At 44.5% G+C, this 12,597-nt stretch overlaps 1 long non-coding RNA gene across 2 annotated transcripts in view; it reads left to right on the top strand.

The window, feature by feature from the left end:
• The window catches only part of LOC115505042, a 340,353-nt gene that overhangs the window by 323,613 nt on the left and 4,143 nt on the right, over window positions 1–12,597 (top strand). The window contains exon 7 of one of the 2 annotated variants that reach the window (XR_003965900.1): window positions 3,001–3,114. The exons of the other annotated variant lie outside the window; for it this stretch is intronic. This is a non-coding gene — a long non-coding RNA (uncharacterized LOC115505042). The remainder of the gene's footprint in view (window positions 1–3,000; window positions 3,115–12,597) is intronic. 2 annotated transcript variants of the gene reach the window in all.

Genomic DNA, 12,597 nt, shown 5'->3' with positions numbered 1-12,597 from the left:
ATGCAATAAAACGCATCTTTCCCATTATTGTGATTCTTTATGTCACTCCTACAAAACAAGAGTCGCGTATTTGCTTCCTGGGTCGGGGTACCTGCACTGATCTTGTGCCTCCTGTTTTGATGTGGTCCTTGAATATACAGAACTGTGTATTGAAGATGAGGCTGTCCTCTGGAGCCAGATGAAAGGAAGTATGGGTCTCCTTGCCTTCTCCCGTATTTGTGTAATGCCAACGTACCCTGTAATCAGGCGCAATTACTCTACTGAAGCCCACAGGCCGTCATCCAAGTCTTGGGCATTGCAGAAGAGCCATCTCAGACAGACTCCTTGCACAGGCGGGCCTTGCTTTCTAGAGAGAAGTCTAGAGACATTTCAGTATGCTCTGGGGTATTGGGGTTTGTATAGATGTTTGGAGCGATATGGTAGTGGTTAGGAGCTGGGCAAGACCATATCCCTACAGCGTACCCCAGTGGCCCACCCAAAAAGTCCTTTGGCGGCAGGATCATCCAGTTTTATATTCATAGCCCGTTGACTTTCCTCTTTTGCTATCCCCAGCCTTCAGGAAAGTCTTATTTAAATATTCTCCTGGTCTTAGCTCTACTACAGAGTTGGCAGGACAGGATCCTGGCTCATATTTGGTCAGAACATTAACTATGAGCAGCTCTGTCCCCAGATGTGCAGTAGGAGCCCTAGTAATTAACAAAAGATTTCCCTCAGGCAGCATTTTCCGAAGTGGGTTGCGTATAATATGAGTTCTGTTTGGATATTAATAAACTTATGGGGAAAAAGATGCCATGGTCAACCAAGTTTGGGGAATGTTGGGTTAAACATCTTAAAGGAGTTGACTCTTAGCAAGACTCCTCAAGGCCTTTTTGCTAATTTCCTGTGGCTGCTGTAACAAATTGCCACAAACTTGGTGGCTTGTATTCTCTCACAGTTCTGGAGCCTAGAAGTCTGAAGTCAGTATCCCCAGGTTGATGGTCCCTCCATAAGCTCTAGGAGAGAATCAGTTCTTCCAGCTTCTGGTGGTTGTCCACATTTCTTCACTTGTGTCCATCACCCTAATCTTCAGAGACAGTATCTTTTTTTCTAATGTTTATTTATTTTGAGAGAGACAGAGTGTGCATAGGGGAGGGGCAGAGAGAGAGGGAGACACAGAATCTGAAACGGGCTCCAGGCTCTGAGCTCTCAGCACAGAACCTAACGTAGGGCTCAAACTCATGAACCGCGAGATCATTACCTGAGCCGAAGTTGGAAGCTTATCCAATCGCACCACCCAGGTGCCCCAAAGACAGCATCTTTAGATCTGTCCCTGATCCACCTTTACATCACCTCTTTGTGTGTGTGTGTGTGTGTGTGTGTGTGTGTGTGTAGGAGAGAGAGAGAATGAGAGAGAAATCTCCGTTTCTCTCTTATTAAGATACGTGTGACTGAAATTAGAGCCCACCTAGTTAATCCAGGATAAACTCCTCTCAAGATCCTCAAGTTAATCACATCTTTTGCCATGTTAGGTAATATTCACAGGCTCCAAGGATTAGAAAGTGAATATATATTTTTGTAGGGTCACCATTTAACCTACCACAGTCTTTAATACATCACAAGCATTGTGCATCTCTAGATTAGTAAGAGTTGTGCAGTGTTTCTCAAACCTCAGTGACAAAGCAACACTCATTTCAGGAAACTTCTGTAGGATTGGTGTTCTGAGGAGCACACTTTGGGAAATTTCACCAAGGAAAGATGAATCTTGGGGGAAAAAAAACAAAGTCAAACAGTCCAGCTCCCCTTCTCCCTGTAGATCTTCTCCCTGTAGATTTTACCAGGGAAGATGGCACTTTCTTTGCCTCAGGAGATAATATTATTACACAGATAAAATATGAAAAAATATCAGCAATTTCACAGGGACATTTAAGCCACACTCCACAGATGATGTAACTCTAGGGAATAGTTAAAATAGCATTGTATTAGGAGTTTCAAAATTTGGTTGGCTTCCTGGCTCTACTGCATACAAGCTAAATGATGCTGAGGAAGTAATTAAACTTTTCTAAGCCTTGGTTTTCTCACTCATGAAATGGGGATAATAACCATATTTGCCGTGTTATTATCATGTGAATGCCAAGTGCAAAAGCACTTCATTAAATGTAAAACTTAACACAATCTAAGGAAGTACTTTTATTCTGTGAACCGCCCCCCCCCAAAAAAAAGAACATCCTGCCCTTATAGGATGATGGTAATGGTGGGGGTAGATTTCTACAGCTCTTCCCTGGAGGTCAGGTTTTTGCTCAGTGAGAGATCATAGCCACACGACTGTTATGTTTCTGTTACATGCGCAATAAGCGTGGGATGAACGAATTCTCCTTGTCTCGATCACTTCTCCCCAGTGTCCATTCCACAGGATCATGGGATCCTTGGGCTGGAAGGGCCCTCGAGATATCATCTAGAGCAGTAGTGCCCCAGCACTGATCTGAGGACTAGCAAAGGCTGGCTACATGAGAATCAGCTAGGAGCTCATCAATGCCATTGCCATGTACCACCCTGGAGATTCTGATTCAGTAGATCTGAGGTGGTGCCCAGGAATCTGTATTTTTAACAAGCTCCCAAAAGATGTGGCACACTGATCTAGCCTTTCCCACTGTCATTGTACAGAACCACTCCTAAAGCATTGCACTAAATAATCTATTCTTTTTAGAGACCTCCATGGAATTTTTAGAACTTCCTTTGCTAGAGATGCTCTTTGTACCAAGTGGTCATATGAGAGAGCCACAACTCAGTGCATCTTGGTTCATTCATTCTTTCATTCATTCGTCTATCTATTCAAACAAACGTTGTGCACCTACTATGTGCCTGACACTGTGCTAATGTATTCCACTGCATACCTTCTCAGGAGATCTCTTGTAATTGCAAACCCCATGATTTAAAGCCTCTTATTTCCCTTTTTGGCCTTGAATAAGTAGAGATATAGAAAGACTCTCCTTTCTGCTTTACTGTTTGCTTTTCTCTTTCCAGGGATTATCTCTAAAGTAAGAAGGAAGCTTTTCCCATAAATGATGAGTCCTTGAATTCCTCCTAATCATTGATCAGATAGTTTGGAGGGACCTCAAGAGACCCAGTTCTCAAAATGTAAGTTTGCATCATCCCCATTTTACCATTTACAAATAAACCAAATAAAAGGCAGGAATATTAAGTGATTTTCCCAGCATCAGAATCAGGAAATGTAGGGCTTAGATCTCCTATCTCTCCCCCTTTTTTTTTTCTTAAAACAATGTTTATTCAGAATTTTTTTATCCTAAAATAATGTATGTGAGACCAGTATTCTCCCATTTTAAAAATACTACCTTTCAAACATGCATCTGGCTGGTTTGAGGAATGGGCTTTTCTTCTTCTGCCGGGCTCATAATTAGTTATTGACGTCTTCTGATATTCACTAGTGTATGCTTATAAATAAATATCACATGCCCCTAAACTGAGCCAGCCAACATCTATTAAATGGTGGACGAGTAAAAATGTTGTTAGCTGTGCTTTATTTTCCTGGGCTGCAGTGGGGCCTAGAGGTTTTTTCCTGGGAGTTTCTCTAGCCCTGGAGAGTGGAAAGGGTCCCACCCCCCTCAAGCCTACTTCTCCTGTTTCTCCTCTGTCTCTCTGTTCCATTCATCACCAGCAGCCTCTAATGTCGACAGGCACGCAGGTCTCCAGGCAATTCTGAAAGCCGTCATGAGATCTGCTGGAGTACGGGTGTGGCAGCTGGGAGCCCCTCTATCCCTATTCCTCTGGTACTTGCCTCAGACTTCACAGGGTCCAGGACGGTGCTGCCCTCCCGTGGCAAGTCACATCCTATGGCGGGGGCGGGTGGAACAGCCCCCCCAACCCCGGTGGTCCCATGTTTCTGACCTGTGTGGCAGAGGATCGGGATAATCACAGAATTTATATTTTTCATTTTAAACTAAGTCCTACCATATCTTATTGAGTTCCTCCTTTCAAGGGTCTTGAGATAGAGGTGCTGCCTTCCTTGGCTTACAGCTATCCAGAAGTTAATGGAAGGAATGTGTAGACACCAGAGGAGACCCCAGGGCCAACAGCTAGGGACGTGGGTCCTGGGATAGATGATGGGAATAGGATTACGGTGGTTTTCATAGGGCAATGGGAAGCTGGAGACTTGCGGGATTCTGGGCCAAACAAAATTAGATGCCTGGTGGTCTCAAGGAAAGGGCAAGAGGCTCTATCTTTGTTTGTTTGTTTGTTTGTTTGTTGTTGTTTGTTTATGTGCCTTGCATTTGTTTAAGGTGCCTCTGACACTTGATTTGCTGAGGCTGGTGGCCTCTTTTCTTTTCTTTTCTTTTTCTTTTCTTTTCTTTTCTTTTCTTTCTTTCTTTCTTTTCTTTCTTTCTTTCTTTCTTTCTTTAAAACACTTTATATACAATTAATATCATGAATTTTCACTGCATTTACTGGGAATCTGGTCATTTGAAATAGCCCTTATGCTGTTAGCAGTGAAATAGGAAGTTGAGAGGATCTACAGAAATGAACTGTTTAAATGTCAACAAATAGTACTAATTCTGAAATTTGTGAAATTCCTACCTTTTTCTCTCCTCCCATTCTGTCACTTTATTTAATAGTTGGTCCAACTCTTTTGTGTACAGATATGCAATGTCCTCCTCTTCCCCCTTGCCCCAGCCCACTGCCATCCCCTACCACCCCCTTTATCCCAAGAGAGCCTCAATTGGCTCTGTTTGCAGAACTGTGAATTTGGAAGCAGCCTCATGGCTGACCTGACTGTTGGTGTTCGTACCCTGAGTGTTCCAACGGTTTATTTGCATATTTCCTGAGGAGGTGAGTGGAAGGAAGCCCCCAGTGTCAGCTGCCATGGCCAACCTTCCGGGATAACTGGAGTGGAATGGAAGGGCGTGCCTCATTGTGTCTCAGCTTTGGATTTATTTTGATGCTGGGAAATGGGGGGTGGAAGGGGAAAGTGTAGGGCAAAAGGAAGACAGATGAATGGTTAATGGAGGCTGAAGTGGCAGATTGAGAGAGAACACAAACACAATGGGCAGACCGATGGATTGATAGATTGGACCCAGAGATGTAAATAGGATAGTTTATCTAAGCTGCTTAGAGTCTCTCCTTCCTATCTATCCATCTATTTATCTATCTGCCATAAGCAGGAACTGATAGGGGAACAGACAGATTCCGTGAGTGGGATGGATTAGCGGCAGGCACAGGAGCCTCCTGGGCATTCCAGACTTCGGGAGAGGGAAGGGCTTGGGGACCTGGGGACAGATAACAGGTGCTTCCCAGGAGGGCCGCTTGCTCCTTCTGTGCCCCAAGTGAAAACATGATCAGCGCCCCAGCGAAGAAGGCTTGCTCAGGCCTCAGAGTGCGGGGTCACCTCCCTTCCTGCCTCAGACCCCTCCTCTGACAATTTGCAGGTGTTCTGTTCTCAGACCCCAGAAAGCGGACAGCTGCCAATCGGAGGAGGAAGCCAAGAGAGCAGGGCTTGGTGTTATCATACATTTTTATCCCAGAGCCTTGCTTTAAATTCCAGTCAGGCTTCCAGTCTTGCAACAACAGGGGAAAGAAAGAGGAGGGAAAAAAAAAAAAAAAAACCGAAGGAAAGCTAACCGTGCTCCTGCTGTTCTGGAAAGCTGTCAGCTGTCAGGTCTGCTTTAACTGACAACCTGGTCTCCAGAGCCCTGGGAGCCCAGCCTCAGGAGAGGGGAGGGCTGGCCTGGGGTGGAGTGCTGAGGGGTTGTTGCCCGCTGCCTGCACTACCTACCCCCACGCCCACCCTGCCTAGGCCTGTCAGGGGTGGGTCCCTGGGCTACTCAGCAAGCTTGGGGGAGGGGCGCAGGGACTAGGGAAGTATGTTCTCTGTTCTCCGAGCCATCCTGGGGAAGAAGGGGGAAATGGGGGTAAAAGACACCTGTGTTATAGAGAAGTCAGGCTGTCTCAGGACCTCCTACCTTTGCTGGGATAGGATGGGTTCCTGGGGCTAGGGAAGGGTGAAAGGAGGAGAATTTAAGAGGATTCCAGAACTCACTTCAGGCCCACAGGTGCAGGAGAACCCACCTTTGCCCCTATCACACTGGGATGAGTAGCAGCCAGAGACTAGCTGGCCTTCCCCCTCTTCTCTCCATGAGCTGGCTTCCAGAATCCTCTTCCTTTCTTCCTCCTCCCTTCTTTCTGGTGGCTCATGTCCTAGGTATTGAAATTTAGGCATCTCAAGATCACCTTTGCAGGACAAACTCCTGTGTCAAGTGGAAGGCATGCTGGGCTCCATTCCCAATCCCCACTACTTACCATGTGACCTCAATTCCCGTCGTCCCCACTACCTCCTTAGCTATGTGACCTTGATTCCATTCCCCACTGCTTTCTCACTGTGACCTTGATCCTAGTCCCACTACCTACTTATGTGTGAATTTTGAGCAAATAGGTCTTATCTCTAAAAGGGAGATAATCTTTAATCCACTGATCAAACAAAATTGCGCATATGGAGACGTTCCATAAACTCTAGGAGTCTAGTAGAGACATTATTCTTTCCTGATTATCTTTGTTTCCTTGACAGCCCCTAGCACAAAGACTTACACAGAGTAGGCACTCAATAATAGTCAAATGAAAGCTAAATGAATGTAGGAGAGGAATGTTTCTCTAAATTTGATCATAGAACATCTGGACCCCATTGCAGAGCTACAGAATCAGACACTCTGGGATGGGGCCTGAGAATCTGTACTTCAGCTGGCTGCACAGGTAGTCAGTATTTCAAAACTTGGAAGTTTCTACTTGAAGTAGGAAAGCAGAGGGCACATAACAAGGTTTTGTGATGATTTTTAAGATCATAGACTATGTCATTGTTGAATTCCCAACACCTAGCACAGTGCCTGATGAACAGAGTGCTCCCTCAGGACAAAGTTTTCTTTCTTGAGTGTCACGATCAATATTTTGGTAGAAAACATGCTGCCAGAGTTTCACCAGTGAATAAAGCACACAGGATAATTTTAAGACATTGCTGAAGCACAGCCACAGACTTCCACAGGGACTTCACAGGAAGAGGCACCTGGGACACCAAACGTAAAGAGGTGCTACTCTAGGGTTTATAGAAGCACCTCCTTAAACTTTGTACCATAGGGGCCCTGCCTGTCTTACCCTAGTCCTGGCCCTGGGCCAAGGGGCAGGGTTAGAGAAGGTTTCTGGAAGCAGTCATCAAGTCTGAGAAGACCAACAGGAAGGAGTTTTCCAGGGGACTCCTGGGGAGAAAGACATTCCAGGCAGAGGGAAGAGCATGAACAAAGTAGAGGTGCTAGAAACAGTGGTGGGGGTGAGGAAGCACCCCATGCGGAGGTTAGCAGGAATGTAAAATGAAATGTGGAGGCTCAGGAAACAAGGGGAGATGAGGGACGTAACATGGAAGGACTTGTCAGCCATATTAAGGACCATGGGATTTGTCCTACTGGTTATGGGAAGCAGCAGGTGTTATGGTCAGTTTGTGCCTCTAACAGAACATTCTGGTCAATCTCTAGACACTTCATTATCCAAGTCACAGATATTGTGAGGTACAAAGGCAAGCCACACGTGTAGCTCTGAAGTTTCTAGTAGCCACATTAAAAAGGAAAAAGCTGTAAGTGATGAATCACGGGAATCTACCCCCAAAACCAAGAGCACAACACTGTACATACTGTGTTAGCCAACTTGACAATAAATCATATTAAAATAAGTAAATAAAATTTTAAAAAATTGAAAAGGAAAAGGAAAATAAAACCTGATTTGGATAGTATATTTTATTTGACTTATAGCCAAATATAAGCATTATAATCATTTTAACATGTAATCAGTATTAAACAGCATTAATAAGATATTTTATATTCTTTATTGTACTAAGTCTTCAACGTCTGGTGTGTAATTTGCACTTATAGTACATCTTGATTCTGTCTAGCTACATTTCAAGTGCTCAGTAGCCACATGTGGCTAATGGGTATAATATTGAACAACACATGTCTAGAGGAAGGAATCTAGATGCCAAAAACCAGAGGCTGGATTTTACAAGGTCAAGGGAAGATGATGCATCTCTTTTCTTTTTAAGATGGCATATTTCTAATGCAGGATGTTGGTAATGAGAAGAGAGAAAAAAGAAAGTGATAGATTGTCAGGAGACTTAGCTTTTCCTAACATCTTTGTTTGTAAAATCGATATATAGTATTTATCTTCCTGGGTGATGTAAAGATTCTATATGTAGAGCACCAGCTCAGGCTAGCAGGGAATGTATGTTCAGCAGGCATTCTGTCCACGACCCAAGCTGTTCAATATCTCCAGGAACAAGAATTGACACCTCACTTGCATGAGGTGGTGGTCAAAGCACTGGAATGGTATAGTACCAGGTGTAGACTACAAGCACCAAAAGAAATCACAGCCTAGTAGCCCCACTGCACCTTCCCAGGTGTCTCTCTTAATAGCACCCAGGTGAAGGGAAGTTAGCGGCTTGCTGTCATGGGGAGGCTGGGAAGAAGGGTGTAGTAGAGCCAGTCCAGGAGAGGCAGAAAAGCAGAACTGCTGACATTCCGGGCAGCAGCCACTCTGACTATCAGCAGCCAGCAGTTGGCAGCGGCTCCAGATGATTGAGAACTGAACAGCTTAATTGGAGGAGTGCGAACATTGTGGAGTGCCAGGCTGGCATGGTTAAGTGCAAAAATGTTTCCCCAGAGCCCACATTTCTTGCCTTAGTTTGATGTGCCCATGCTGTCTTGGGGAATGCCCCTGGCCAAACCCCTGTGCACAGACCATCAGTTTCTGTATTGCTTGGAAGAAAAAGGAAATGCATTTCTGAATAGATGCAGGATATAGCCCTCTAGACAGAGTTGCTCATGCTGTGGAGAGAAGCTTGGGGCAGGGCAGGGAAAAGATAGGTCATTCTCTACCTAATGAGAACGCCATGCATGGTGTCCAAAGAGTAACAGGCTACACATCTTAGATTCATTAAGACCCTTCTGATCATAGGGAAGTTCTGACTCTTCTTATTTCCACCAAGGTGATATTCAAATGAATATTTATTTATTTTCAAAATGATGATTTTGGTTAGCTGAAGTCACTGGGTGGGTGCTGAGAATCTAAAAAAAGTAACCAAGTAATTAGTGCCTGGAGCTGGTGAGAAACACAACTCAGGTTCCCTTGGGTTCTCTCTGACTCACATTAATTTGCTATCCCTGTATTAGAGTAAGCCAACTGCTGTAACAAACAAACCCAAATTCCACTGGGATAACAACAAATGATTCTTTGTATAACAGTCTTATTTGGAGGAATAGCTCCTCTGGACAGCTTTTCTTCCCAGCAGACATCTGAGGATACTTGTACTTTACACTTTAAGCCTCCAGTCTTCACTCCTCATACCTTTCCTGGCTTCTCACAAGAAAGGAAAGAAAGAGGAGAATTGCATGTGGGAGCATCCACGGGCCAGGTCTGGGAGTGGGTACATGATCTCTGTCTGCTTCCTTTGTCCAGAGTTCAGGCACATTGCTCTACTGAACTTCAAGAGGCCGGCAAATACAGACTAGTGTGTCAAGGAGAAATAGGGAAAAGGCTTGTTGAACACGTAGTCAGTCCTTGCCACAGTCACTTTCTCTCTTACTCTCTGTCTCTGATGGGACTAAGATAGACTGGGGTTCTCACTTGACCCCAGAGGCTTGAGAGTCAGGATACTGCAGGAGAGGGGCAACATTAATTAGAGGGTGATGACCTGGAGTTTCAAGGTGATTATTAATTGGGACAGTGTCATGGTCAAGAAGTTGTAATGCCAAACTAAATTTTTTCTCTCTCGTATTCCAGACCTATTTTGTCAGATTGTGAGCCAAAGAAAGGGAAAGTTGTGCGACCGCAGTGCCAACAGAGCAGAGGGCTAGGCTAGCTTTCCCATTGCTAATTGGCATCAGGTTGTCACCCGTGGCCTCCACTTGCCAGCCAAGCTTAGTGGATCGTGTGTGGTGGAACTGTAGCAGGAGGGTGTTTTCTTTTTGCTCTAAAAAGCAATCCCAAATCTAGAATAAGCAATATTGTCTGCAAAGGTTTGGAAATTCCAGTCTGGTAAGACTGTGAAAGACAGGCAGTGGTCCTAGTGGGGTGATAATAGCGATGGTCATTGTGACAGATGTTGTGGTAGGCAACAGCGTCCCCTCTTCAGGATTGATACACAAATGTCCTAGCTTCTTAGAATATCTAAGGACCACTCACAGTTTACAGCTATGTCTGTCAGTAGGAACTGCCTTGCCCAAAATTAAGCCTTCCCTCTTACACATCTCCCGGGTAGCCCATGGCCAGTGACTCCTGCTTGGAGATTTTAAAGCCTAACCCTCTTGCCTCACTTTAGCAGAATTCTGAAGGGCCATTCAGGCTCTAGAACTCCCCATAGAATCTGCTTCGGTCTCAGTTACAACCTCAATACGAGTTTCTCTTCCTGCCCAAACTTGCCTTCTTCACTTCCTCACATATGTATACCTCAAGAACTCCCCCAGTAAACCTTCTGCAGCCAATTCTCGCCTAAGAATTCTTTGATACAAAAAGCAGTTTTAGGAAGTTGACTTTCAAAATGGGACTTTAGAGATGGGTCAGTCATTGGCTCTCTGGCGGTGCAAACCCCATCACTGGTTGTAGCTGGGGTAGAACTAGCCTGTGAGGTATTGTAGCAGTGCAGCTGTTGAAACAAGGGTAATTTCTGTGTGACTGTTAACTTTCATCAGCAGTAGACTGATGTGGGATATCCATAGAAGGGGGTACATGGTGTGGTGCAGTGTTTCTTGTGATTGAGAGGGACAAGGGAGTGGTAATTATAAGGACCATGGAACTGGGTGATTTGCTGAGCACCATTGATTTTTGAAAGAAAATAATGACAGGCTCAGATGATAACCATCATTTCCAGACAAAATATGAAAGCTAGAAGGCCTTAGTAGCATTTAGGGAAATCCTAATCTCCTACAGCCAGAGTACCAGGAGAATAGAAAACTAGGCTCAGGACTTAATCATTAAAGTAGTAGAGCTTCAGATAGGATTGAATTCTCAGATTCAGTAAGTCTCCTATGCCAGGTGCAGGTCCCTAATGGGAAAGTAGTAGGGTGCTGAGACTTGGAATAGGGCAATTTGAGTAGACCTTAGTACCTTGACTTGCTGGACCTTCAGAACTCCCTTCCTCCCCTCAGCCTTGATCATAGCTCTCCCCTTCCTTGAAGATGATGCAGAGACCTCGATTAAGACATTCACATTACAAGACACAGCTTGCCTGCTTAAGGAAATATCCCCTACCCCTTCCCCTGGCAAACAATCCAATAAGGAAAATCAAATTCCAGTACAATCAGACTAGAGATGCACTGAGAATTTTATGGAAGGAGTGTATACACCAAAGTTGTTATAAGGCATAGCTAACGTGTCCCTGTAGTGGCTACTAGCATATGCATGGGACTGAATCCTGGATACCTGATCAAGAGGTGTGGAACATAAGGTTGGATAATCAAGAGTTTATCAATATTGAAATGGTCTCCGTTTATATGCTTTGATGCCTTAGCAAAGGCCCTGGAGATGATTGTTACTAGAAGGGCTGTTAGGATCTGGAAAAAGCAAAGACCCCACTATGTGAAGTAGAAATGCCAGAACTGCCATGGTGGATGGTGAAGCAAGAGCTCAAACAGCTCAAAGAAGTTGGCACACAGAGTGCATATACTGTATCAGGCCATAAACGTGCCAGTGGAGTATGTTCCATGGGAGGGCCTAAAGGACACTCCAAGGAATACCTGGTGAACATGGGTCAGCTCAGTGATAGCTGTTCTCTATAGGCCAAGGCTGAAGATAGGACAGGCTAATACAGAACTAGGCTTTCTAGTAGCCTGATTAGATCCTCCAACAATAAAGGTCCAGGTGATGGCACTCAACCCTCAGAAACAAGGCAATTGCAACTATTGTAATGAAGCAAGGTGGCCCTGATATCACAATATGTGGCAATATTTAAGTGGTATCTGGTTTTGGCTAGAGGGAGAATCTAACCTTCAAAGAGCTATGGTGATATTAATGGAACTTGGTGTTTCCAGAGGCATGTTAGATGAGCAAAGGAGATATTTCTTAATTTACACAGGCAAAGGATATCAAGAATGGATAAGAAGGCTGAGGGAAATCTCTCAAATTAAAATCCATGGTACTTTGTCAAGTTTCCAAACTTCAGTCAGTTCTCAGACCCAGAACACCAGGGGCAGAAAGAGATGCTGGATTTCTATGAAAAGGAATCCTGCAACTCCATAGCAATTGTATTCAGTTGGAAATGTTCTAGTCCCTTTGCCAATGGACTATAACCATTTACTCAAGCAACAGCCCATTTGGGAAAAAGCAATACCCAAACTCTTCAAGGACTGTGGGACATGGAGTCAGAATTAGCATTGATATCCAATATGGGACTCAATATGCCATAATAACCGTCCTGTTACAGTTGAATCTTAAAGATCAATGTGGGGGGAGTATTGCCATACAGAAGGGCTGTATGGGGCCAGGGAAGTAATTGAATCCTGGAATCCTTAGGTCTGGCTTCACAGATTCCTGGAATCACAGGCCCACCTGATGATCATTTGCTGGTATAATTGGAATAGA

The sequence above is a fragment of the Lynx canadensis genome, chromosome F1 (genome assembly GCF_007474595.2).
Source record: "Lynx canadensis isolate LIC74 chromosome F1, mLynCan4.pri.v2, whole genome shotgun sequence".
Taxonomy (NCBI): domain Eukaryota; kingdom Metazoa; phylum Chordata; class Mammalia; order Carnivora; family Felidae; genus Lynx; species Lynx canadensis.
Note: the sequence above shows the minus strand (reverse complement) of the source record. Positions and strands in the feature narration are given on the sequence as shown.